The sequence below is a fragment of the Amblyomma maculatum genome, chromosome 2 (genome assembly GCF_055883805.1).
Source record: "Amblyomma maculatum isolate TAMU_Amacu chromosome 2, ASM5588380v1, whole genome shotgun sequence".
Classification (NCBI taxonomy): Eukaryota; Metazoa; Arthropoda; class Arachnida; order Ixodida; family Ixodidae; genus Amblyomma; species Amblyomma maculatum.
This window is the reverse complement of record NC_139345.1, coordinates 156,322,527-156,348,817: the sequence shown is the minus strand read 5'-3', so window position 1 is coordinate 156,348,817 and position 26,291 is coordinate 156,322,527. Positions and strand designations below refer to the sequence as shown.

At 50.1% G+C, this 26,291-nt stretch overlaps 1 pseudogene across 1 annotated transcript in view; it reads right to left on the bottom strand.

Annotated features, from left to right (window-relative positions):
- Positions 1–18,736: 18,736 nt before the first annotated feature.
- Positions 18,737–26,291, bottom strand: part of LOC146200238 (uncharacterized) — a 12,509-nt pseudogene continuing 4,954 nt past the window's right edge. The window contains exon 2 of the transcript XR_014705214.1: positions 18,737–21,568. The product of XR_014705214.1 is annotated as an uncharacterized LOC146200238 (transcript). The remainder of the gene's footprint in view (positions 21,569–26,291) is intronic.

Here is a 26,291-nt window from a genome sequence, read left to right as displayed (position 1 = left end):
TTGCCTCAATCTATCAAAAAGGTGGAACAGCTGATGAACTGTGCTCAAATTTCGCATTAGGAAGTAACGTAATCGTCGGTAATTTTTCGTAGTTCGCTAAGTTGAGTAATATATTTAATTCGGCGTGGTGTGCTAAGTTGCCACTGCACCTAATAACGGCAGCGAGAAGGATAGCACACAAACTAGAGCACTGCACAGGCCTGATTTAACTTCCGACCCAGGTTCATCGTTTGCAGATCGAGCCCAGCCCGGGCTCATTGCTCCAGGGCTGGGGCCCATGCTGACATGAAGCCCGCTCCACCGAGTCTCGCCCTTGCCCAGAATTCAGTCCGAGCGGATTCCTTAAAAAATGTACATTATGCCCAAACAAGAAATGCTTAACGCTTTTTTATTCCATCATAAATTTAGTCCTCATTTACATGCAACAGTACATAAAAGAGCCAATATTCCAAATAACACGTTACGAAACCAAGCGCGTAGAAGAAAAAAATTCCAAAACACTGCAAGAAATATTGCTCTGTTATCGAAAGAGCGCGAGCTCTTATCTGGGCTAGTTGGTTGCTAGATTCGGATATAGAATTGCTATCACACGAGGAACTGCCCATCTATTTTCTGTATGCACCTTCCACGTGCTCTAGCCACTAAGTCCGAAGTGAGATTGTGATAAATTTATCAATAATATTGAATGTGCTAAGAGCCATAATTATGTTATCTGAATTGTTGAATTAGCACTTGTGGGTATGCTGTTCGCGAATTTTCCTTTAGCCATGACTGTCGTATTTCATGTGTAATATTTTAGTTTAAATTACTATGGGTTTACTTTTGATGTAGTCAACCCACTCCTTAGTCCTGAATATGACTGATGGTATATTTAAAATAAATGATACTGCTTAAATGTTTCGTAATCACAAATCAAGATTTAAGGTTTGAGAGCTATAGATTACAGGAATTTTAAATATATATGGCTTTTTATTAGCAATTAGCTCTTGGGGCATATTATTTGCTCACACAGGCTGCCCCTGGTAGCTATGCCTCTAGAGGGGCAGGAGAAGAAAAGAACCTACATATTCTTGTGAAGCGTTCCATGCCGCACGATCCGCGCCACTATGGAGACGAAAAGGCTGCCCCCCTGTAACTATGCCTCAATAACTTCTGTTAGCAATTGGGCAGGAGAAGAAAAAAAAATTGGAGGCTTATCAAGGTTAAGCCCAGTGGATGCGAAGCATGTTAAGCAGCTGCCTCAAGATCTCTTCGATTTGCCTGCACCAGCTGCACTAGTTCAAGTAGTGCAGCACCGCCGTCCTCGTTTTGCCAGTGCCGCGCGCGCAGTCTGCACTTCTCTCCTCGTTTTGTCAAGGTGCAGGGCTAGTTCTGCACGAGTTCTCGCTCACTCTGCACTCGCTCCAGAAGAGGTGCAGAAAAAAGTGCAGCATGGCGTACGCTCCGCTTGGCCAAGAGCAGACGACGCTGCGCATCGTTCTGCATAGCTTTTGTAAAGTCCGTCTCCTTCAGAACCCGGACGGTTCGCTACTAACGGATCCGCATATGGTTGCGTACACAAGGTAGTTGGGCTGCATGCTGGTGATTGGCATTTTGTTGATGGAGGAGCGGTATTATATGTAGTTGTGGCCACATATGTAGTGGTACGTGGCCGCGATACGGCACCTTCGCGCGCGTTGTCCTATGTAGCGTTTTTTTTTTTTTTTTTTTTTTTTTTTTTATCGAGTTGTGACCTCGGAAGACGGGTAGATGTGAACAGAAATCAGTTGCGATCGATCGAGTTTCTGTCGTGCCAAGTGTGTGTGCCACAAGACAGCTTGCGCAGCGACTATGCGACATCAAACTTGTCGCCCACGGAGCACATAGAATGTCTGAGAGTGCAATGAGGTACAAACATACGTGCGTCAGCTAGTGCTTTTAGACAGAAGTTCGTGGAAACCAATCAAGCGTCTTGTTAGGCATTCTTAATTATTTAAACTAGTACTCGTGGCAACTGCTTACAACGTTAATTCTCTCGTACCCAGGCGCATGAATGGCACCTTTGCAGACCGTCCGATATAACGATCGTGCGCAGTCGCACGTATTTGGTCAATTGGTGTCACTGTTAGTCGTCGTCACTTTCCGATCGAGCGCTCTCTGATCATCATGTTACAGCACCCGATGCATGATGCGCGCACGCGTCTGCTAGGTTGCAGAGTCCTACACTTGCGTACTCGTTTTGGCAGCTGCCGCCGCACGCCAGTGTCTGAAGTGGCACTGCACGCTCACGTGACCACCTGGCACCGCTGCAGCACTTTTCAGAACTAGTGCAGCCAGTGCAAGCCAAATCGAAGAGGCCTTCAGTGTGGATGGGGCTAAGTAGCGGAGACGTGGTTTTAGGTTAATCGCCGTACTTTATTCTTTGCAGCCCGACAAACACACTCTTATGGTCCGTAAATGCATGACTCTTGGTTTGCACGTGCTTACCGGCACGTTCACGATGGGGCCCTTGATGCCGTACTGGCCGTTCTTCCAGTTCATAAGCCTTCGGATCTGAACGAAGGGTATGCATGGGGACACGAGTCTCTCGGCGACCGGGTTTAGGCGCGGCAGCCCATTTGGCATCGGCGGGTACTTGTAACCGTTGGACGTGCTGTAGAAGGGAATCTTTTGCTTTCTGAGGCTGCCCTTACACGTGTTGCAAACCACGGCGACGCTGGCACGGTTGCGGGCACAGAGACACTGACGCGACAGCGGGCGCGCCCCGCTTCATCCCTGGCGTGACGTCACATATCACGTGATGCAGCGATGGTGGCGCCGCCGCCGCGTCGCGCGCGACGGCGCGAACCGAAGACCGAAGCGTGGAGGCCTCCGCCGGGCGACGTCCGACGGCGCGATATAAGGCCCCATCTGCAGCCGGTGTGACGTCATCACGTGACGTCACATCATGTGATCTCACTTCCAAGGTCAATGGTGGCCACCGCCGGGAGGCGACCGACGGCGCGATATGAGGCCTCATCTGCAGCCGGTGTGACGTCATCACGTGACCCCACCAACCCCACTTCAGGGTCAATGGTGGCCACCGCCGGGCGTCGTGCGAAGGCCCGAAACCTACGTTAATATTATAGTGAACTAGAATATATAGTTAATATGCTTCGCATAAAAACCTACATATATTCTTGTGTCAAGCGTTCAATGCCGCACTCCGCGTACCTATGGAGACGAAAAGCAACACTTGTTTATTGTGCATGTATTTGTGTTTGACTACCCGAATATTTCTATTGCTGTACGCGCTTATTCAATGCCGTTTATCATAGCGTAGAGATGGGTAATTTTTTTTTTTGTTTTTTTTAGGCGGGGGGGGGGGGGTGTGTACTAATGCAGAGAAATGCTATTTTTGAAAGGACGGGGCTGCCTGCCGAGCTTATGAGGTTTCAAATGGCCAGTCACTAAGATAACATGGACACAAATTTGAGAATGCTATAAAAGAGTGTCTTCTGCTATAGATCCGACGGAGTACATGTGCTCACCAAAGATGCTAGTTCTATATAACCTCATTAATACTCACTGATTGCTGCAAATTCCCGATTTTGTAGGCGCGTGCTCATATAAACGAGGCTTGTGTGATGCATTGCAGCGGTTCATGAGACCTATACCGTAGTAGAGCGCGCTGCAGGGTTTTGTGCTTTTTCGTTTTAACTTGTTCGTATGCGCCGTTGAACATATGCGTGCGCGCCCAAAGTAACTTGGGCGAACCTATGCCGCCGATTAAAATCGGTCTACCAATGAGCTTTCCCTCATACGGCATTAACAAATGTACATTTAGTGTTTGAACTGTTTGTGCCGGGATTCTTTCATTTTCGAAAGAAGACTACACAGCTAGCTCTATCCTGGCCTGGGTCAATAACTTCAAGTCCTAGCCCAGCAAAAAAGTCATTTTCAGGCCCGGGCCGAGCCCATGTAGTGTCCTAAGTGGAAGCACTTTATTATTCCTGCCTACAAGTTCATTTTTAAAGCGTGCGTATGTCCGTGAGTCCTTTTCGTGCTTGAAGGTCCCTCTCCGTGATACTACGCACAACAAGTCAATGTAATGGACAACTAAAGACCCGCCTACGCTGGCCGGGCCCGTTACATTCTAACAATTCTGAGGAAAAAAAGAAAAAAAAAAAAGCAGTGCGCGGTGTGAAGAACTTAGCGCGACAACTTGAAGAGAAAAAAAAAGACGAACGCAGCCTGGTCGCCTGCGTTTGTCTACGCTTCCATCCCTCTCCAATTGTTACCGCGCTTTCTGACAGCAAAATGAAACACCAACTTGCCTAGCAGCAAGTTTAGTGCAACCAATAGTGATATCGTACTCGATACAAGCTGTCCAGAGATATATGATGATGCAGTAGCGTAACGTTCGCATTTAATCACAATTCGCCAATTACGATAATCAATACAGAAGTGGAATTATGTTAGTCATAAGCTATCTAACGATATTGGATTTGATGCTGCAGCATGAAGGTATAAATTTTATTCACAGATAAGTAATTAATTATAACTAAATATGTCCTAAGCTTAATCCAGCGAATCCAACAATATATTACTTAATGACGTAGCGTTCAATAGTCACAATTAACTCATTAAAGGGTAGCAACGAAGAACTACAATTAGTCGAGTTTAACCATGTCAACATAAGCTACACAGCCACTGCACACACATTCTGCATGTACGCACATTCCGTACACGGCGGGTAAGAAACAAGTGAAGCTACGCATTAAAATTTCCCATTGATCAATACGCTGCACGCTCATTTCATTTCACATTACTTAACCAACAATAACCAACAACTGGGAATAGTCCCTATTGATTAGCAGATCGCATGACCAGCAGTTCCTCATGCCGCTATTCTGATATTTCACTATTCCAATTGCCAAGTGTGGCAGGAAAAAAATTGCAAAGCCTGCGCTCTCGAAGCTTTTAGACACATAGACAACTTGTCTCAGTTAAAGCATGCGCACACAGCTAGTTTCTCAAAAGCAGATGTGTGGATTTGATTGTTCGCACAAATCGCCCAAAATATACCAGAAAAGTATAGTCTTCCCTGTTGGTGACAACCAGACAAACATCCCGCGCGCAGGCTGCAGCAGCGTAAGAATGACTGCTTGCAAGGTTTTACATCAGTTCGTAACCGTTTTGTGACTAGAAGGTTGCAGCTATTGAAAAAAAAATTGGTCTGGCTTAGCTTATGGTTAAGCCTAGGATGCGAAGCATACTAGCCTAAAAAATTAAACATTACCTGGCTATACCTGGTTAGCCATTTCATAGACAAGAACAACTCATGTGTTACTCTGCTTCTTCCTTTATTTTTCTCAAACCAATAAATACACTATGATCTGTTTCTTCCTTTATTTTTCTCAAACCAATAAATACACTATGACCTTCTGGCATCGGCGTGTATTTGTAACCATTTGAAGCACTGTACAAGGGAATCTTTTGCTCCGCCTTGTACGTGTTACACACCGGTTAAAGGCCCGTTCACACTTGCGACTAGCAGCGGTCGAGCGACCGTTTTGGTCGAAAAGCGACAATCGCAAATGGTCGCATCGGTCGAAAAGCTACTGCCGCGGGCCGATCGGGCACTGCTCGAATTTTCAGTCGCGCGACTACTAGTCGCATACCATTTCACCAATCAGCGAGGTCCCGGAGTACTCGATCTCGCACCCCCTACCTTTTGAACAAACGGCACCCGGAATTCAAAGGCAAGGAGCAGGATATGGCCTGGGAGGAGTTTGAGAAATGGGTTTTTCACGCAGGCGCACACTGGCGACTCGCGGAGGTCGCGCGACACGATTCGTTACGGAGGGGGCGACCCGAACGAGTCGCCAGCGCCCCGTTTGAGGGAGTCGTCACGGAGTCGCTCGCTGACCGATTTCTTGCGACGCGACTTGAAGTCGCAAAGCTACTGAGCCAATCCGCAGCGCTTCTGCCTCCTTCCAAGGCGGGAAAATTCAAGAGTGCATGCGCGCGTGTGCACGATCGGCTTACTGCGCCCGCAGTTGTTGGGCACACATGTTAAGGAGCACTGCGAGAGTGAAGCGTACTAATAATTCACGTTTGTACTCGTATCCTTGGTCATGTGCTTGACGCTCGGGCATGAGGCGATTTCGTGATCTGCTATTTCGCGAGAACGCTAACAACAGCGCACACACCACCGCCGCTTCCGTCTTCGTCGAACTATAGCGCGTTGGCTGTCGAACCAGTCTTAAACATGGGGATAACCATAAGATCATGTTCTTTGCTGATAATTTCACATATTCATAACCGAAATGAGTCCGAATTCATCTACCCCGAGCGCGGTAGGAGAAGCCGTAAAGGCGCGAAATTCGGCTCTTCGTTTAAATCTCGTTCGGAGGTAGGTTTGTAGTGAAGCGAGTCGCATTCCGGTGTGAACACTACCTGTTGATCGACGACTGTCGCAGGTCGCCCCCTCCGTGACGAATCGAGCCGCGCGACCTCCGCGAGTCGCCAGTGTGAACTACGTCGGCGTTCTCCTGGAAACACGAGAGCGCGGCAGCCGCGCGGGCTCGCCTAAAAAAGCTGTTCGCTGTCATCGCCCAGCAGCTCTCCTACTCCCAACTCGTTCGGAACCAGAACAGAACGAGAAGGCGACAGTCGCAAGTGTGAACATCGGTAGTGGCGAGCTCCTCTCCTCTGTCGCGCGACCTCACCTAGTAGACATTGCGACTAGCAGCGGTCGCGCGACCGTTTTGGTCGAAAAGCGACTGCAGCGGGCCGATCGGGCACTGCTCGAAATTTCAGTCGCGCGACTACTAATCGCAAACCATTTCACCAATCAGCGAGGTCCCGGAGTACTCGATCGAGCACCTTCTCAAAGCAATTAAAGAATACCCCTACCTTTTCAACAAACGGCACCCGGAATTCAAAGGCAGGGAGATAGGATATGGCCTGGGAGGAGATTGGAAAGATATTCGGACTATCCGGTAAATATCATGAACTTTTGAGAAATGGGTTTTTCACGCAGGTGCAACATTTTATATTGACACCACGGTGACTGACATCGTCTATTCGTCGTCGGCGTTCTCCTGGAAACACGAGAGCGCGGCATGCGTACCGGCTAGCCTGAAAAAGCTGAAGTGTCTGGCAGGCGGCAGCTACCGACGTTCACTGTCATCGCACAGCAGCTCTCCTACTTCCAACTCGTTCGGAACGAGAACAGAACGAGAAGGCGACTGTCGCAAGTGTGAACATCGGTAGTGGCGAGCTCCTCTCCTCTGGTCGCGCGACTGGTAGTCGCGCGTCCTCATCTAGTCGCAAGTGTTCACCCCGCTCTGGGTAAGCCTTAAGTATTGTGGGATACATAAGAGCAGTCACTGGCGTAAGTTTATCTCTATGCCACAACCGGTCACACACAGAACACACATAACCGAAATGACTGTTAGTGAAACGTTTGTTAAACTCACGAGTTGCACTCTCAAACTCCTGCACTCTTCTTGCATGTTCTTCACGACGTTCTGTCTCGCGTTGTTCTATCTCGGCATCGGTGAGACATTCTTGAGTGTGCAGTAAAACCATTTCTTCTGCGCGCTGCTCCTTTCGTTTCTCACTTTGCTTCTTCCGGTAAGCAAGCTCCTTTACAAGGCGCTGTTCCCGCTGTTCAGGAGTTTCTTCAGCACGCATTTTCCGTTTGGTAGCATTTCGCCGCTCGAACCGAGTAGTACTCGAAGCTTCATCCTTCACCTCGGCATCAGATGTCGAACGCTGCCGTCTAGCTGCATACTGTGCACGTCGCTTGGCAAGCCGTACTTCTCGTTCTTCTCCCGTTTCCGTGGCTCTTTGTAACTTGCGCTTTGCGGTCTGGCGAGCCGCCCTCTCCCGAGCCGACATCTCGCTGCTCAACTCAACGAGTGCATCGCCTTTTAAACAATTGCGTGACGTCAGTATCTCCTAGCGGTAGGAGCGGGAGTTAGGCCGCCGGCGGAGGCTGCGCGTCCGCAAGCGAGCGCACGAGTTGAGCCCCAGCTTTCACAGCTGTTGTGACGTCATATCACGTGGTGCGCCGATGTAGGTCAAGTTAAAGCCCTTTAGGTCAAGTGGTAGCTACGCGGCCGCGCGCGGCGCAGCAAGGAAGAGCTCGGTTGTGCGGCTAGTATGCTTCGCATAAAAACGCAATATTGATTATTACTTTGGAAATGCTGCCCTTCGCCCATCGCGCCCCAGGACTCAGGAGCCGGTTACGACCGCCGTGCCACCTACCCGGGAAATGCGCCGGGCGCCGCCCGCGATCACGCGCGCGCTCTTCCTCCGTGCCGCGATGTACAGCGGATAGCGGAGGCAGGAATTTGGATTGGCATTGTCAGCAATGAGCGATTTGTGGGCGCTACACTTAGATGGCCTCAAGACCGTTGCTATCGGCGACCTTTTGAGCCCACTCAGTAGCCCGAACTTGCGTTAACGGGTCTGAGCTAGCCAGTAAGTTTTCAAACTGAAGCTGGTTTAGTAACGTTGGCCGGGGGCTAGGGCTAGCGGAGGCAGGGATTTGGATTGGCATTGTCAGCAGTGAGCGATTTGTGGGCGCTACACTTAGATGGCCTCAAGACCGTTGCTCTCGGCGACCTTTTGAGCCCACTCAGTAGCCCGAACTTGCGTTAACGGGTCTGAGCTAGCCAGTAAGTTTTCAAACTGAAGCTGGTTTAGTAACGTTGGCCGGGGGCTAGGGCTAGCGGAGGCAGGGATTTGGATTGGCATTGTCAGCAATGAGCGATTTGTGGGCGCTACACTTAGATGGCCTCAAGACTGTTCCTCTCGGCGACCTTTTGAGCCCACTCAGTAGCCCGAACTTGCGTTAACGGGTCTGAGCAAGCCAGTAAGTTTTCAAACTGAAGCTGGTTTAGTAACGTTGGCCGGGGGCTAGGGCTAGCCTGTACCCCCCCCCCCCCCCTTCCTGCGTGGCGGCGACGTTGTTCCAAGGTCACGGTAGTTCTCCTGTTGCCAAAGTGCCGGCTCAGTATCAGCGGATCACGGTGCGTGCATCGCATCTCTGCCGACGCAGAGCCACGTTTACTTAACTCCTTCCTTTAGGGTGCCTCGATACCTTCCTTATCGATCATATCCATACCATCAATCAGGTGATAGAAAAATGCTCGGAATATAACCAACCCTTATACACAGCATTCATTGATTACGAAAAAGCATTTGACTCAGTTGAAACCTCGGCGGTGATGCAGGCATTGCGAAATCAGGGGGTAGACGAGCCGTATGTGAAAGTGCTGAAAGATACATATAGTGGCTGCACAGCAACCATAGTTCTGCATAAAGAAACTAACAAAATTCCCATAAAGAAAGGTGTTAGGCAAGGAGACACAATCTCCCCAGTACTATTCACAGCTTGTTTAGAGGAAGTATTCAGAGACTTGGAATGGGAGCAATTAGGGACAAGGGTAGATGGAGAATATCTCAGTAATCTGCGATTTGCTGATGACATTGCCTTGCTAAGCAACTCGGGGGATGAACTGCAAATAATGATTGATGACCTAGACAGGAAAAGTAGAAAGGTAGGCTTGAAAATCAATATGCAGAAGACTAAGGTAATGTTCAACAGCCTCGGGAAGGAACAGCAGTTTACATTAGGTAGCGAAATACTGGAAGTAGTAGGCGAATATGTCTACTTAGGACCGGTAGTAACCGCAGATCCGGACCATGAAAAGAAAATAACAAGAAGAATAAGATCGGGATGGAGTGCATTTGGCAAGCACTCGCAGATTATGACTAGCAGCTTACCGGTATCGCTCAAGAGGAAAGTATACAACAGTTGCATCTTGCCTGTACTCACCTATGGGGCTGAAACGTGGAGGCTAACCAAGAGAGTTCTACATAAGTTGAGGACAACCCAGAGGGCTATGGAACGAAAAATGGTAGGGGTAACATTAAGAGATAGAAAGCGTGCAGAGTGGGTCAGAGAAATAACTCAAGTTACCGACATTCTAGTAGAAATTAAGAGGAAGAAATGGACATGGGCAGGACATGCAGTGCGAAGAGAGGATAACCGATGGTCGCTGAGGGTAACAAACTGGATTCCAAGGGAAGGAAAGCGTAGCAGGGGGCGGCAGAAAGTTAGGTGGGCGGATGAGATTAAGAAGTTCGCAGGGGTAATATGGGAGAGGCCTTCGCCCTGCAGTGGGTATAATCAGGCTGCTGATGATGATGATACCTTCCTTAACTCGCTAGCGGCGTCAGGCAGTAGTTGCTGCTATCTTTTCGCCGAGCAACGTTGCTATGGGCGCACGCGCTGCCTCCTTACAATTTTTTTATTTGTTTTTTTTCGACGGTGATGTTGATGGGCCATCTCGTTGTGTGTTTAAATTTTATTTTCTTCGAAACTCGTCGCAGCATCTCGTCTAGGCGAAGGGGTAGGGAGAGATACTGGAGATACTATGCACTTGGACCATTCTGGCTGAGGCCGTGACCGCAGCATGGGCAAATTTTCTCACCTATCTCGTGAAGAAAAAAAAAAGTTGTTTTCCTTGTTTCGTATTACGACCGATGCAAGTACCCAAGGTCGCTACTCACGACGGCATATGTCGTAGGGCTGCACGTTGCGGTACTGGGCGCTTTTCTTAATCGAGCATGCATTTCATTGATGGCCAGTGGCTGGAGTTGAATTAAGCAAATGTGAACCATGTTCGCGTGCCATGTCAAGAACGTGAATGTAATTAAGTCATAGGCATCGGGTATTTAGTATCGGTCGTGCTGTTGTTTCTCTCCAGCGTCGCAGTTTGGCAGCTTTCGTTAGTCCCTTGAAATACGTTTAAAAATATTTTTTTTTACTTCAAAACTCGTCGCCGCATCTAGTCTAGGCAAAGAAAAAGGACCTTTTAATTTTTTGTTTTTATTTGCTTTTGAGCGCGCAGACTTTTTTAATGTGGAGCCTTGGACGAGTTGATGTTCCATTCTTGATCCGCCGCGCCCGTGTGTGTTTTGTTGGTGTTCCCTAACGTCCGCGGCCGTGCGCTGTATCAAGGACTTTTTTTTTTTTACCTCAAAAATGCCACTTGGGCCATTGTAACCGTGGCAGCTAGGGGTAGTTTCCCAGCCGGTGTCCACATCCGCAATCAACGCAAGGAGGAGGAAAAATAAACTTTTATTTTCCAACAGAAATGGTGCGCGGCTAGTTGCACATGTCCACATGACAAAAAAATGTAAGCACATTAAACATAATTTTAACAAAGTGACTTCAATTGGACAAGCTGTTCATCCAGAAATTGCAGCAAAAATCCATCAGCTTGTGAGAGAAGGCACATCAGTGCAGGGAGTAAGGAAGTGCCTGAGGTACTATGTAGAAGATGTGATGCTTGCAGAAAAAGGAAAACCTGATATCACCTGCCGACCATTCTATCCGACAAACAAGGATATAGTAAATCACATTCATTATGCACTTAAAAAACAAAGGTCAAGTGACATTGATCAAGATGTGGAAGCAATGGCTGAGGCTCCTCAGAGCAGTAGCACAAGTGACAAGGTCGAGTTCCGACCATACCACAAAAAAACTAATTGCGAAACTGAACAGGGAAATGATAAGTTGGAGGCAGTTGCAAAGGAATATGAGCAGGCATTATTATTTTGCTACCATGTCGTGTTTTATGAAGGATTTACTTTTAGAATATGGGCAGAGTGCTGTTTGTTTAGATGCCACCAACAAGACAACAGACTATACACCGCCTCTTGTTTTCATAGTAGTGAAAACTCCAACTGGCTACATGGCTGCCGGAGCTTTCATAGTTCAGTTCCGAGACTGCATCTTGCATAGCAGAGGCACTTTCTGTCTTTAGGCATAAGTGCCCAGAGCTAGAGCCCTAGTACTGGATGGTGGACGGTTGCTCAGCAGAAATGAGAGCAATTCAATAAATTTTCCGAAACAGTACTGTGAAGTTTTCTGAGTTCCACAAGGAACAGGCATGTGACCGGTGGCTAGGGAAAAAGGAGAGTGGAGTAGCTTATCGTGAGGGTGCACTTTCTCTATTGAGGAGGCTGGCCCATACTATGTCCCAGGAGGAATACAATGATGCATTAATACAGCTGATGAATTCTGACCATTGGAAAAAAAATAAACTTAGGACTTATATGCCTTGCCAATGGTTGCCACTAGCAGACAAATGAACCATGTTCAACAGAACAAAATTCTCAGTTCTGATAACCACCAACAATGGCACTGAATCCCCGAACAAATTGTTGAAAGAACATTACTTGAAATCCGGGAATGGCAAACAAAGCTTATCATTCCTAATATGGACATTAGCTCGCCACTTTTTGCCTGAGTGAAAGATACAATTCAACCAGGAACAGATAGGAGGTCCTCGAAGTACAGGAGGTATCATGATATCCTACCAATTTACCTACACAATAGACCTCCACAAGTCGCAAAGCACATCATGCAAAGGTTGGACACTTCCCTGTGCTACACACAAGCTGATGTACATAATTCACCCGAAAATGGTGTGTTTAAATACAGCTCCAGCACACCTGGTCAGTATCACACTGTAAGCTTTAACACAACAACCTGCACATGTGCAGACTTCAAGAAGTATAAACTGCCACGTAAACACTTCTGCGCAGTTTTCCACTGATTGAAGGCTGGGGCTTTGAGAGGCTTCCTAAGCATGTGGGATTCAGGCTTGCTGCGGCTGCCCTTCGCGCGGCCGCCGCCCGCTTCTCAGTTGTTCTCCCCGTTCCCTTTCTCCCGTCTGAGGCGGCGGAGAGGGGCTCGGACGACTTGTCACTGTCGTTCGGGCCACAGCTCCGCCCTGGCGTCCCAGTGGCTGTTCTCATTGGCGCCTTTTGGCGGGAACACGGCACCGCTTCGACGGCCGCGCTTGCGCGACCGTCCGAGCGGAGCTCAGAGAGACCCCTCCGAGACATCGCAAGGTGCGTACGCCTGTTCTTGTCTGCCGGCCTTCCTGGACGCCCACGGAGCTGTATGTCCGTGGCCGGGCCCCCTCCCCAGCATGCCCCTCCTGCGGTGATGCAGGAACGCTGGGGCACCTCCTCTGTGTGTGCCCAGCACACGCCCACCTCCGTCGCAAGATGGAGGCAGGCTACCGGGCCCTCGGACTTCCTGTTGCCACCGAGGACCACCTGCTCTTCCCGGCCAGGAGCACCCTGGCAGCCCACCGGCTCCTGCTGGCCTTCCTGGAGGAGTCTGGCCTGGCTGCACAACTGTAGCCTACCACCGGGCCTGCTGACCTGCTGGCCACAGCGTTGGCGACGGAGCCGATGACGAGAGCGACTCCACGATGATGACCCCCCCCCCTCCCCTCCCAACATCCCATCTCCCCTTCCACCCGGACACCAAGAGTGCCGCCGCGAATTAAGGCCGGCATAACCCGTGTCCGGTATCCCCCCCCGAGAATAACCCAAAGACCCTACCTACCAACCTACCTACCTTTGTCCGCGCAGACCAGTGTGTACTCGAGTTCGTCCGCTCCAGGTCGTACCCAGCTCGATCCGCGACAGACGTACCTTGCGGTGGTTGCCCACTCTCTCTCAAAGGAACCATTTGGTCACTGCGAGAGAGAGAGATCACAGCACGCCCTTGCGTGCTTGCGGCGCGCACTCCGTGTCACTTCGTGCGCGCAGGGGAGCCTTGCTCCTCGCGCGCTCTCTTGACACGGTGACTGAGTATGTGTGTGTATGTGCGTTTTGTATATATGTGTGTGCGTGCGTGTGTGTGTGCCGCTGGAGGATGGCGTTTCAAAAAACGTCTCCTTTGTGAACTTGGAGGTTTGTGTCCTTGCAGCGCAGTGCTCTCCTCCCGGTGGAGGTTGAGTGCGCGCTGCTGTGTTTCAGTGTGCGCGTGGTGACGGCTGATCGGGGCTTCGGCTCGCGCGACGCTCGAACCCGCGGTGGTTGGTGGCCTATGTCCAAGTAGAAACCACAACTGGCGCCCAACGTGAATTGTCCCTGGCTCCATAAGTCGTTGGACAGCACATCGGCCGAGCCGGTCGCCTTGACGATCAAGCTCATGCGCCATGCCTGCCGCCCCCTGCGCGGCACTCGGCAAAGGCACTGAAACACGCTACATGGTTATTCGGACCACCCTGCGGTGCGACCGTTGACCATATGCCTCCGCTGTTTCGGCTTTACGCCGTTGCGGAAGCAATGTGCGCAACGCCGCCGCTGCCGGCATCTCCGCACAACAGCACCCGTACCCCGCTTGCAGTCATTTCTGTTCGGGGAACGGCGAGGCGTCGGCCGGGCTCCCTCTGGAAACCGCGCCGACAGGGCGCTCAGTTGGCTGATGCGGCTCCGTGAACTTGCGATTCGGCTGGCGCGCCATTCTCTCCTGGTACAGCATTTCGACTTTTCGGTGCAGTATCTACAGGCCAGAACGAACGTGGTAGGTGCCCCACTCGCCCGCGGCGGCGTCTTTACGCCGGCAGGCCATGGGGGCGAAACACAGATCGGCACGGAGGGGACGCACGCAGACGGGTTCCCCATTCCGCTATCCGGGTAAGCAGCGCTTCGCAAAGCAGGCGAGGGTGAAAGCTCTTTGTGAGCACATCTGAGACGCCGATGCCAGCGGAAGTTTTGCTGCGAACCTGCCGGGGGGACGAAACCAGGCTCTCCTTTGGGATGACTGGGATCGTTTTCAGCCATGAAGAGCTACGACGGTCCAGCAAAATGACCCGTTTTGTCGCGATGTCAGCGACGGTCTCTGGGAGACGAAGCGCCGTTACGCTGCTTGTATTGCAGCGGGCGCAGCGCCGTTACGCTACTTGTATTGAGCGCCCGCAGGGAGGGCACGAGCCAGCGTGTGTCGCGGCGTGCCCCAGGGATTCATATTTGCTGGGCCATGACGGGCTTGCGCTGAAATACATAGCCACGGATGATGAGTCCATGAACCATTTGAAGTGGCTATTCCCCAATGTCTGAGCGGCGCTCTGTTGCGTTTCTCTCACGACAAACCATTGGCTGGTCATCTGAGTGGCTCCAAGGTTTCAAGAAACTGAGTCAATCGGTGACTGCAGCCCGGCATGAAGCGCGACATTTTCCGCTGTTGCCGTTCCTGCCATGTCTGTCAAATGGAGAAGTCGAGAGGTGGCAAGCCACCGGGAATGACGACACCAACTGACAGTGTGCGTCCGTGGCAGATGGCCACCTGCGATTTCATGGGGCATTTCCCCAGTAACAAGCAGGGGCTCATTGCTGGAGAATCCCCCTATGGGGAAAGCCAGCCGTGCCTACATCGCAGACCTGAAGGCCCATGCGTAACGGTCTGACGAGCTTGCGCTGGTGCCCATTGTCACAACAGGCAAGTGCCAAGGCACAACCGATGCGGTGGAACGCAGCCGTGCCCCGCACCGGTACAAGGTGAGGTGACGTTCACCTGTGTGACTGATGCCGGACGACGGGCCTTTTCCGCAACCGAAGGCATACCGCCTCACCGAGCGAGCTTGCTCGTCGAACCCTACCCGGAAGAAAGGTTGGTCTTCCCTTTTTCTGGCTCGCTCAGTTCCAGCCTGTGTGCTTTATTTATTTTTTTTTTTTTTTTGTGGGTGCCTCTGTTCCCATTTTTCGCTTTCTTCTGTTTCCGTTCTTGCTTCTTGTAAATATTGTACAGTGAGTGCCTTCTTTTGTACAGCGCGTCTTCTCTCATCTTTCTTCTTGAAATTGCGGGGGTTGCTCATTAGGCAGCCCCGACGCGCGGCCTTTCCGGTGTGTGTGGAAAGGAAGTTGGGGCCGTTTGGGGACGGGGAGCATGGACGATGCCCCTTTCGCCCAAGGCCGCCGCGGTTGCGAAGGTGCTCAGGACAGGTTCGCCGCGGAAGGTCGGCATCACCCTTTGGTGTGTGAGTGGCTGTGCGTGTGCGTGCCTGGGCGTGGAGGTGACGACGTCGCGCCATGTGTGTTTGCCGGCGTGTGCGGAGCGCGGTGGAAAGGAAGCCCCGCGCGGTCTTCCCATGTGCGCCTTGAATCGCCACGGAGTTACGGACTTTCCACGCCTGGGGCCCCTTCGACGTGTTCGCTGTTCCTGCACTTAATCTTCACCACCAACGATGAACGTTAGCCACCCAGAAGTCAACGAGTGGTGAGTCACCGCAGGCTCCCTGAGCTGCACCGACGAACTTTGGAACTTCTGTACATAGTTGTGTTTGTACATAGTTGTGTTCTGTACATGATTGTGTTCTGTACATAGTTGTTACTTAGCCTCCGGAACTGTGTACATTATCCTTCATGTCATCTTGTTCATTTTTTTTTGTGCGCCTTGCTAATGTTTGTCTTTCTTGAGTGTCTGTCTTTTCGAGATCTTTCTTGCTGGAACTGAAGTGTAGTTGACTTGTTGCGTGAGGATAGCATTATTTTCTTCATGCTGGGGACCTGCCGCGTGATTTCACTGATGGGTAGGAGGGCAATTAAGGAGAGGAGGATGTGGTATTCGGGCTTGCTGCGGCTGCCCTTTGCGCGGCCGCCGCCCGCTTCCCAGTTGTTCTCCCCGTTCCCTTTCTCCCTCCTGAGGCGGCGGAGAGGGGCTCGGACGACTTGTCACTGTCGTTCGGGCCACAGCTCCGCCCTGGCGTCCCAGTGGCTGTTCTCATTGGCGCCTTTTGGCGGGAACACGGCACCGCTTCGACGGCTTGCGCGACCGTCCGAGCGGGGCTCAGAGAGAGACCCCTCCGAGACATCGCAAGGTGCGTACGCAACTGTTCTTTTCTGCCGGCCTTTGTCCGCGCAGACCAGTGTGTACTCGAGTTCGTCCACTCCAGGTCGTACCTGAGAGCGCAGCTCGAGCCTGTCGATCGTGATCCAACGCTCCGCGACAGGCGTACCTTGCGGTGGTTGCGCACTCTCTCTCAAAGGAACCCTTTGGTCACTGCGAGAGAGAGAGATCACAGCACGCCCTTGCGTGCTTACGGCGCGCACTCCGTGTCACTTCGTGCGCGCAGGGGAGCCTTGCTCCTCGCGCGCTCCCTTGACACGGTGACTGAGTGTGTGTGTATGTGCGTTTTGTATATATGTATATGTGTGTGGGTGCGTGTGTGTGTGTGTGCCGCTGGAGGATGGCGTTTCAATAAACGTTTCCTTTGTGAACTTGGAGGTTTGTGTCCTTGCAGCGCAGTGCTCTCCTCCCGGTGGAGGTTAGTGCGCGCTGCTGTGTTTCAGCGTGCGCGTGGTGACGGCTGATCGGGGCTTCCGCTCGCGCGACGCACGAACCCGCGGTGGTTGGTGGCCTATGTCCAAGTAGAAACCACAAGCATTACACCAGCAATGTTCAAGTGAGCCTTGAAACGAGTTCAGAAGAGTCGATGCCCGCTCACTGAGGGGAGGAACAAAGCGCGCCATCCGTACCGCCTAGTTCATGCGCTCGCCACCAGATCGCGCTGCCAGCCCATACCCTGTCTGCTGAAAGTCTCGAAGGGGACGCCCTGGGCTTCAGTTTCAGGGCAGTTAAGTCGGGTCTGATGATTTTCAACGGCTCAGCTAATCAGGGTCTTAAAATACAAGGCCTTGAAATACCTAGAGTGGCAGAATATAAATATCTGGGGGTATGGGTAAACGAAGGATTGGCATACATTGAAAAGCATGAGCAATCACTTAAGGCCAAAGGAATGCCGGGATAATGAAGCATAAGGCATTGTGGGGTACAATAGGTATAAGGTTTTGAGGGGTATTTGGAAAGGAATTATGGTGCCCGGACTTACTTTCGGAAATGCTGTTTTGTGCCTAAAATCAGAGGTGCAGTCGACATTAGAAACAAATCAGAGATCCGTTGGACGATTAGCACTAGGTGCCCACGGCAAAACTACAAATGAGGCGGTACAGGGAGATATGGGCTGGGCATCTTTCGAAGTACGGGAAGCTCAGAGTAAAATATTATATGAGGAACGCCTGAGGAAATTGGACAGTAGCAGATGGGCAGCTAAAGTATTTAAATACCTGTACCTAAAAAGCGTTGACTCAAATGGAGGAAAAGAACTAGGAAACTAACTAGTAAGTATGCTAGTAACAAGGACGGAGAAATAAAGAGCATTAAGCAACAGATGAAAAATACAGAAGGTAAAAATTGGATAAAATCGATGGAAAAGAAACAGAGTGTGAAATTATACCGAAAGTGGAAAATGCAGATCAGGAAGGAAGATTTCTTTGATAACTCAAGAGGCAGTGCCCTACTTTTTGAAGCTAGATCAGGGTGCCTTAGAACACGCAGCTACAAAAAGAAATTTAACAATGGAGATGACGCATGTGCTGTATGTGGAAACTCCAGTGAAACAATTGACCATATTATACTCGAATGTAATGGTATCCATCCGGAAGTTGGTGCAGGCGCTATCACTGTTCCTGAAGCTCTGGGGTTTAGAGATAGCAGTGGCCGGGTGAATAAACCGGCGGTGGAAACTAGCAAAAACCGACTGGAAGATTGGTGGCTTAAAAGCAGAGAAGTGACATAATGTTAGTAATGTAGGAACAAAATTTAATAAATAGAATGATGGTTTAGTTACCCACTCTAAATCAATAAGTAAGATATAGGGAGAAAAATGAGCATGATAGCTACTGCTACCACCCCGTTTCAAAGGGGACGCTCCTATATTCCCTCCATCCATCCATCCTGTCCCAGTGCAGACGACGCTGCTTGCGCGCGCTCCTGGAGACACGTTTGGCGTTCGTATTCGACATAGAACTGTAAAATAAAATCGCACGTTGAATTGATGTTTGTACACAATGTGCATCGGAAGTAAGCAACACAAAACATGGTGTGGAAAGCCTGCCCTTCAACAGAAAGTGCCTAACTGTGAGATCGTCGCTCACAGTTTGAGGCTCTTTCGTGACAGCGGTTTTATTTCAAATACTTTAGCAATGTCGTGTTTGGCTGTCGCCTTCATTGCAAAATTTGTGAATATTGGCCGAAAAAACTTTGTCAACAACAGCTGCAGCAGGTTCTCTTGGTGCCCTGGCGTCGAGCACATCAAGATTTTGTGCTCGCGAAGTATTACAGCGGCATTATTCACAGCCTCCTTCAAAGGGTGATTCATGTGCCTTCTTCTTGCGAGAAGAACGCGGATAAATTTCTCCATTGCGTAGAGAGCCGCTAAAAGTTCTCCAGATGGGTAGATGAGTCCACCGCGGTATTGGTGCTTTATCAGCGAATCCGAGGGCGCCGAAGCGTTTGGCTTTGTTAGCAGACTGACGCACTCCTCACAATCGATCTTTTCTTGTACAGCTATTGCCAAGTAGCCGCCGACCATGGCCAATGCTGCGACATCTGGAGTAGGAAGCAGAGGCTGTTCTTGCTTGAGTCGCTCTGCGAGTTCTCTACATGCATCTGCGGGGAATTCCTCACTGGTTCCTTCCCTTCGGTTTTTCTGCTGCGGCAGCGTTGACAAGCAATCGCTGCTGCCATTACGTTGCTCGTACTTGAAGCCGACGCGATGCCAGTCTTCAGAGTCTTCTCAATACCTGAGAGAACAGCTCGAGCATCCGTTTGATCATTTGAACCGGCTGACTTCCTCAGCCAGCCCAAAAACGACTCGATTGGGTCAGACGACATTTTCCTCGTTAAAACAAAGTGAAAGCACATATCTTCAAGAAGATGTCGAATGCACTCAACATTTGGGCGAGTTGTCATCACCAGGCCTTCGTAAGTCTCCTTGGTTAAGAAGTTCTTCGCCAAGCACTGGCTTTTGAGATCGGCCAGGTAGTCGAGGAAGCTTGTTTCAAGCCAGATTAGCCGTTCATCGCTTGTAGATTCGAACTGCTTGCAGTCGGCATTATTCTGGTGTATGTGCTGGGTACAATTGCTCACGTCCATGAGCGTGAACCAGCGGTGCATGGTGTCCATGAATTCAACCGTCGGTCCGACACCGGCGAAACTTGCGTCGCATGTGTGGCCCGCTTGCTCTTGCAGGAGCTTCAGTGCAGCTGTCACGGCAGGAGACAAAACTTGAATTGCTCTTTTCACGTTCATTTTTTTTTTCAATATTTGTGGGGAACACGTGTTTTCTCGTTAGGAATCGAACCGGCTTTACAAGGCTGCCTTGCTGCATTTTGTACAGGCTCTTCAAGTGGCTCGCCGTTATTTCGCCGCCTCTTCCAATGTCACGCGACAAAAACTGCGATCGCACGTTTTTGATCAAGTGGCACTGATCGAATGCTAAGAAAAGCTTTCGATTCGGTGTTCCTGGGTGCTCAATGCAATGCGTGAGGGTTCCGGCGCACAGAAGTTGGAACGCTAAGACATTGATTTTGTGGTTTTTGGCGAAAATGCGCACGACGAGAAATCCTATGTCTTCAACTTCCTTCAGGACGTGTCGCATGAGCGTGTGCAGCCCGCGGCCAGTGCAATTTCTCGTGAAAAAGTAGGCCACGGGTATCTTGAACGGAACTGAAAGGCCGTTGAGGACGAAGCACAGAAGTGAGTTGGATAGCACAGGCTCATTTGTTGTTTCCTTAGGAAAGCTCCCACCATAGTCTACTTCGCCGATGAAGGCGTCCCTTTGTTTGTTGTAAAGTAGCCTCTGTTTCACGCGCATTTCGTCTACAATTAACGAGCACGCTTTGGCTTGCGATGAGGGATGAGAAGCGAGCTCGGATGACAGCCTTTGCTTCACGAGCTCCGTCACGCCGACTTCTCCACGTGATGAGCCCATAAAACGCTCCAAAGTACTTCGACTGGGCAGCTGGAGAATGCCTGTACTCCTTATATGCTCGTATGCGCGAGTCGAGATGTTCCGTAGAACCACAGCATGACGCACTGTCAGGTCAGACCACGTTGGTTTCGTTTTCCCGAAATTCTTAACTTGTTCCACTCATACTGATGCAGCCAAGTCTTTCTCCTACGATTTCTCCACAACTTGGAGGAATGCATGAACAAAGCACTCTTCCCTGAGCATTTGCATTTCTTTTTTGCAATTGGCGACGGTGTTCTTGAGCCGCTGAATACGCGCGTTTAGATCTCGTTCTTTGCGTCTCCACTTTCGTTTCTCCACTGCTGAAACCGAGAATTGTGAGGACACCTGCACTGCTCTATCCATCTGCACAGTCGCGGTGATGCTGCGACCGCTAGTGCCATTTCTCACGGGTGGGAATGGTTCGGTAGCGGTGCAGTCCACATGTGACAAATCTTCAAAGGCGACGTCGACAGCCGGCAATTCGTCGAGCGGACGCGGACTCGACTCCGTTTGGTTGTCATCAATGACTGCTCGTCGCTTCGGCGGTGGTGGGTCGGCTAGCGCAGCAGCCTAGCGCTTTTTCACTGACGCGTTGCTTCTCTCTCTTTTTCTAGGAGGCTGCAAGTACGCCGGATACTCTTCAAAAATGCTGAGGATAGCGTCTTTCTTGAGTTTTCGAATTTTGCAACCTTCCTTGAAGTCAGAGGGGCTGAAGTGTCGGCTGCATACAGTCGAATAGCACGACGTCGTATTCGGCATCCAGTTTTCACGAGAAATGACTTTTAGCCATTTCGCGCTCAGTTCCGGATCGCTTGGTATTTCGTGAAACGATATGCCCGGTGTCCGTTGTTTACTGGATGAGTTGCAGCGTGGCACACAGCAGTACGGCATCTTGTCGGGCGCAGGGCCCCACCACCGATTCCACACTGCATGCAGACAGAGAACAGACTGGGTACAGAAAGAAAGTAACACAAAGAAACGATAAGAACTATGCATCGTAAATCAATGATTTTATAGTAGTAAAGCAGTATACGTTGCAACGACGCCAACAACTAACACGTGGTCCCGAAAATCTAGTAAATAAACGGTCGCTTCATTTGTGTACACTGCTCACAATTCGGTCATGCATCCCTGATATTTGAAGAAAAAAATATAAACATGCTGCTGTCGCAAAACGCACACTCTTACCTGCAACCAACACGAGGGAAAGGACAGAACTCTTGCTTTGACGGGTCGTTTTGGGTGCTTCGATGGCCATCAACGCGTAGCTGTGTCTGGTATGCGAACGGGGTGCGGGGTAACGGGGTGTGGGGTGCGAGCACCTCTCGCGGAGAGCCGAGGCGTAAATCGAGGAGGAAAGGAGAGGGCAACGGACGGTCTCCGCGGCGCCATTGCGCGGGCATGAAAAAATAGAGGAGGCTATGGTCGAATGAGGTGCCACAGCTCTCTCCACCCAAAATATCAAGCAGAATTCAATTGGGTACTCTTCCAAAACCTTAAAAACAGGGGCACGGAGCCTCGAGGGCAAGGCTACAAAATGCGACTGACAGGCTGAGAAAGATGGCTGTATACTGGAGTGACCAGGAAGCACTTGATGCTGCTTATGAGCAAGTTTCAGCAGCACTCAATGCGCTATCACAGGGGACAGTGTCCACCAGTGGTTTCCTAGTCAGGGCATCCCCAATAAAAGGGTGTTCTGGACAGACAAAAAGACAAACACCCACTCAGCCACGCCTAGACAAATTAAAGTACAGCAGAGCTGGGCTTACAGAATCCTGGAAGACACGGAAGAGTGAGGAAGAAGGCAGATGCACTGAGAAAACAAAGAGGTACACGACATACAGATTTGAAGAGTAAATCAGCACTAGAATACCCCATCGTTTCCAGCTCCAAAAATGTGCTATTTCTTTCATTTCACTTTGTAACCTGAAGCTCCCCTGAGGTGGTATTTCATAAAGGGTAGCGTAATAAGAAGCTAAGAGCAAAGCCTAAGAATATATACATTAGCAGGTTACAGCTGCGATGTGACGGTCAGTTTCGGTTCAGTTAGGTGCCATATCCTACGAAAAAATAGCATAAAAAATATGATGATGAGTGTGTTTGACATGAAGGAAGACTGTGCCAGTGATATTCACGCTTTGCTGTGATCCCTGCATTTTATAGGCTGTCTTCTGCTTGCTGTATTTGACAAGTATGCAAGAACTGGGAAGAGATGCCAAATTCTGTACAAGCCCACCTGACGCACTGTGCCGTGTTCTCGAAGTGATATGCTTTCGACCACTGATATGTCTGTGGTCAGCAATAAAATACTTCAATACTTAAAAGATGCGTTTTGCGTCCAAGCGGACAGGAAATGGCAAGAGATCATTCGGGTGCGCCCCCTTTCATCTATCCGAGTGCACTGAATCGGCAAACCATAACATACTGCAAATCCGACTCGGGTGTTCGGAGCACGACATTTCTTACGGTGTTCTCTTATCACTGCTGACCTCGTTGAAATATATAGCAGCGACCTGAAATAGCTGCAAGGTTCACACAAGCGGCATTCTTTTATTTGTTTTCAATCAAACCACTGCACGATTGAGGGTAGCTGTTGTGAAGCATATGAACATAAGGTCGGCATTAAAATGAAAGAACACAGTTTCTCACACGCTCACCGTTTCACTATAGATTCCAAGGAACGAACGAAAGCAGCCAAAGTGTGACGATGGAGAAAGAAGCAACAGCATGACCGATCTCAAATGCATAACATTCTTGACATGGCACGTGAGCATGGTTCACTTTGCCCTTAATTCAACTCCAGCCACCGGCCAGCAATTAAATGCATGCTCGGAAATGAAAGAAAAACAAGCGCCCAGTACCACAACGTGCCGCCCTACGGCCCCTTACGACATATGTCATCGCGAGTCATAACTTGGGTCTTCATACAACACACATACCAAACCCCCCCCCCTTTTTTTTTCCCCCCAAGAGATACACTATAGCTGTTAAGGTGAGGAGAAAATTGCACATGCCGCGGTCATAGCCTCGGCCAGAATGGTCCAAGTGGCATTTCTCTGTACCCCTTTGCCTAGACGAGATGCTGTCACGAGTTTTGAAGAAATTCATTCATAAACCTTTATTCACAAGGATGACCTGAGGTCTAGAGGGGAAGGGGGTGGGTTAGATGAGGTTGAGGGCGCCAGACTCCAACATGAAGTCTAGCAGGGCACTAAGCTTGCGCTTGGCGTCCAGTCTTCATAAGTCTGAATGTGATGAGCAGATGTGTAGCAGGCGCGGAGGCTAGCCATGCCAGGTCAGGTCCAGATCAAGCGCTGCAGGTCAATGGAGTCAGCAGGGCAGTTGGGGCAGCTGATCTTGGTTTGGCACCTTGACTCAGGATGTCCAGTGTGTATGCTGCCCTACCTCGTGCCTTGTGAGTCAGAACTTGGGCAGGGCGAGAGAGGCCGGAAGGGATCGCAGGAGTAATATCGGGGACATGTTTAGGCCACGTGATGACAGAGTCCATTATGATGAGGGAAACTGGAGAACAGTAAGGGTGGTCCGAGTTGGACGGCTCCACATCAAGGCTATGCCGGCGGTCTTCCTTTAGCTACGCGCCAGCGGCCTCGTGGACAGTCCTGTTCCCGGTTCCTTGTGCGTGATGTCCAGGTGTCCAATGAATCCGCACCGAGACTAGTGAGGTCTCTCGCAGGTAGCGGCAGCGCTGTTTGATGTGTTGTTGCACTGAGGTCTTGTAAGAATGAGTTTTCGGAGTTTTCATAGCCTCTTGACGGTCGGTGTAGATGTGGATGAAACGATCTGTTCCTTTGGTGCAGTGTTGAAGGGCCTCGTCGAAGGCCATTAACTCGAGTTCAGTTGCGGACCAGAACCTGCGACCACTGTAGCTAGTAGCGTGCAGCTGTGAACCCTCCTGGTAGTAAGCGGTGGTTGCAAACGTGATGCCGGTGTCATATATATCGTCATGGTATAGGGCGGCGTCGGTATAAATGCGGAGACCGATGTGCTGGTCTTATATATCAATTATCTGGCGTTGTCGGTGATCTCTTCCTGGCCCTTTGGTGTTGGTTGGAAAGAGTTTTGGATCCGTTACCAATGTTTCTGTCCATGGTGCTGTAAGGTGGTCCAATATGGGCAAGTGAAGGTTTGCTTCGTCAAAAATTCGAGTAAAGAGGCAGTGCCCGTTGAGTGTGTGTTGCAGGCGAGTTTCATGATTGGCTCGATGCGTAGCAATAAGTGCATCCACTGGCGGGAGTAGAGCGAATCTGTGAAGCTCCGTGATGTGCGTGTGTATGAGTAGACCGGTTATAACTCTCAAGGCAGAGTTATAAAGTAAGCCAAGCGTCTTGTAATTGGCTGCGGTCAGGTAAAAGTCAGGGGCACCGTAGCAGAGTTTAGCAAGCAGAATAGCGACGGTGAGGCGACACGCTATCTCTGTCCCTGCGCCCCCAATCTTGCTACTGAGCCATTTGATCAAGTGGTGCGTTGGCTTCCATTGAGATTTTAGCTGTTGGATCCAATCCTTAGCAGTACCATGTTGATTGAAGGGAATACAAAGTATCCGGAGATGACCTTCCAGGGGTTGTTCGATGCTTTGACCGCCGAAGGTTGACGTCCACGCCACCAGGCGGTGGATGTGTAACCAGAAATTTTGTTTTTGTTTGTTATCGAGCCGTATTACGGTACGTGGTTCAAAGCGTGATGTCGTCCGCATATATTATGAACCATCATAGGCCATCGATTTTGCCATGTGATTTTCACCATGACGATGTTAAATAAGGTGGGGAAAATGACAGCCTTGAGGCACACATGTGCGGTTTGTAAAATGTTGCGCCGTGTGGTTGGTATCGATTTGAATTTTATAGGTTCTGTTAGTCAGGAAAGATTTCACAAAGTTGATGATACGGGCTCCAACTCCAGTGTGGATGAGCGCGTTGGCAATTGCTTGATGGCTGATGGTGTCGAACGCCTTGTGTAAATCGACAGCTACGAGTATGTCGGGAAGGCCTTTGCACCATAGGCTGCCCTGTGTTCCTAGCCGAGGGCGGAAGCTAGTCTGGAATGGGTGAAAATGATCTGAGGTCTCAAGGTCATGTATGAGCCGGTTGGTGACCATGCATTCCATCAACTTACAGACGGTTGAGGTTAGAGAGATTGGTCGCAAGTTGGCAAGTTGCGTGGTGTTTTCCAGGCTTGGGAATTGGGGTGACGAGTATTTCCAATGTGGTGGTATGCAGTCCGTATCCCAGTGCTGGTTGATGAGGTCAAGCAATCTTTCCTTAGTAGGTGTGCTGGAGTTCTGAAGCATATGCCAAGACTCCAAGTGATGCCATCTTTGCCGAAGCACTGTTCTTTTTCACTTGTGAAAGAACATATTCGAATTCAAATGTGTTAAAGGGGGCGTTAATGCCAGTGGAGTCTGTGGATGGAACGAGGGCATAGGTATCAGGTGGGGGTGGTGAGGCGGGTTGCGGAAAGAAAGTGCGGGCTGCCTCCTGTTCAAGCTCGGTAGCAGTCTGACCAGTGCGGAGGAGAAAGGTTTCTCCGGTATTTGCAGATTTGCTCTTGCCGTTCATAGCCCAGAATACTCTCCACAGCTTACTGGTATTGGTCCTATAGGATAAAGCGCTACAAAAGTCAAGAACGGGC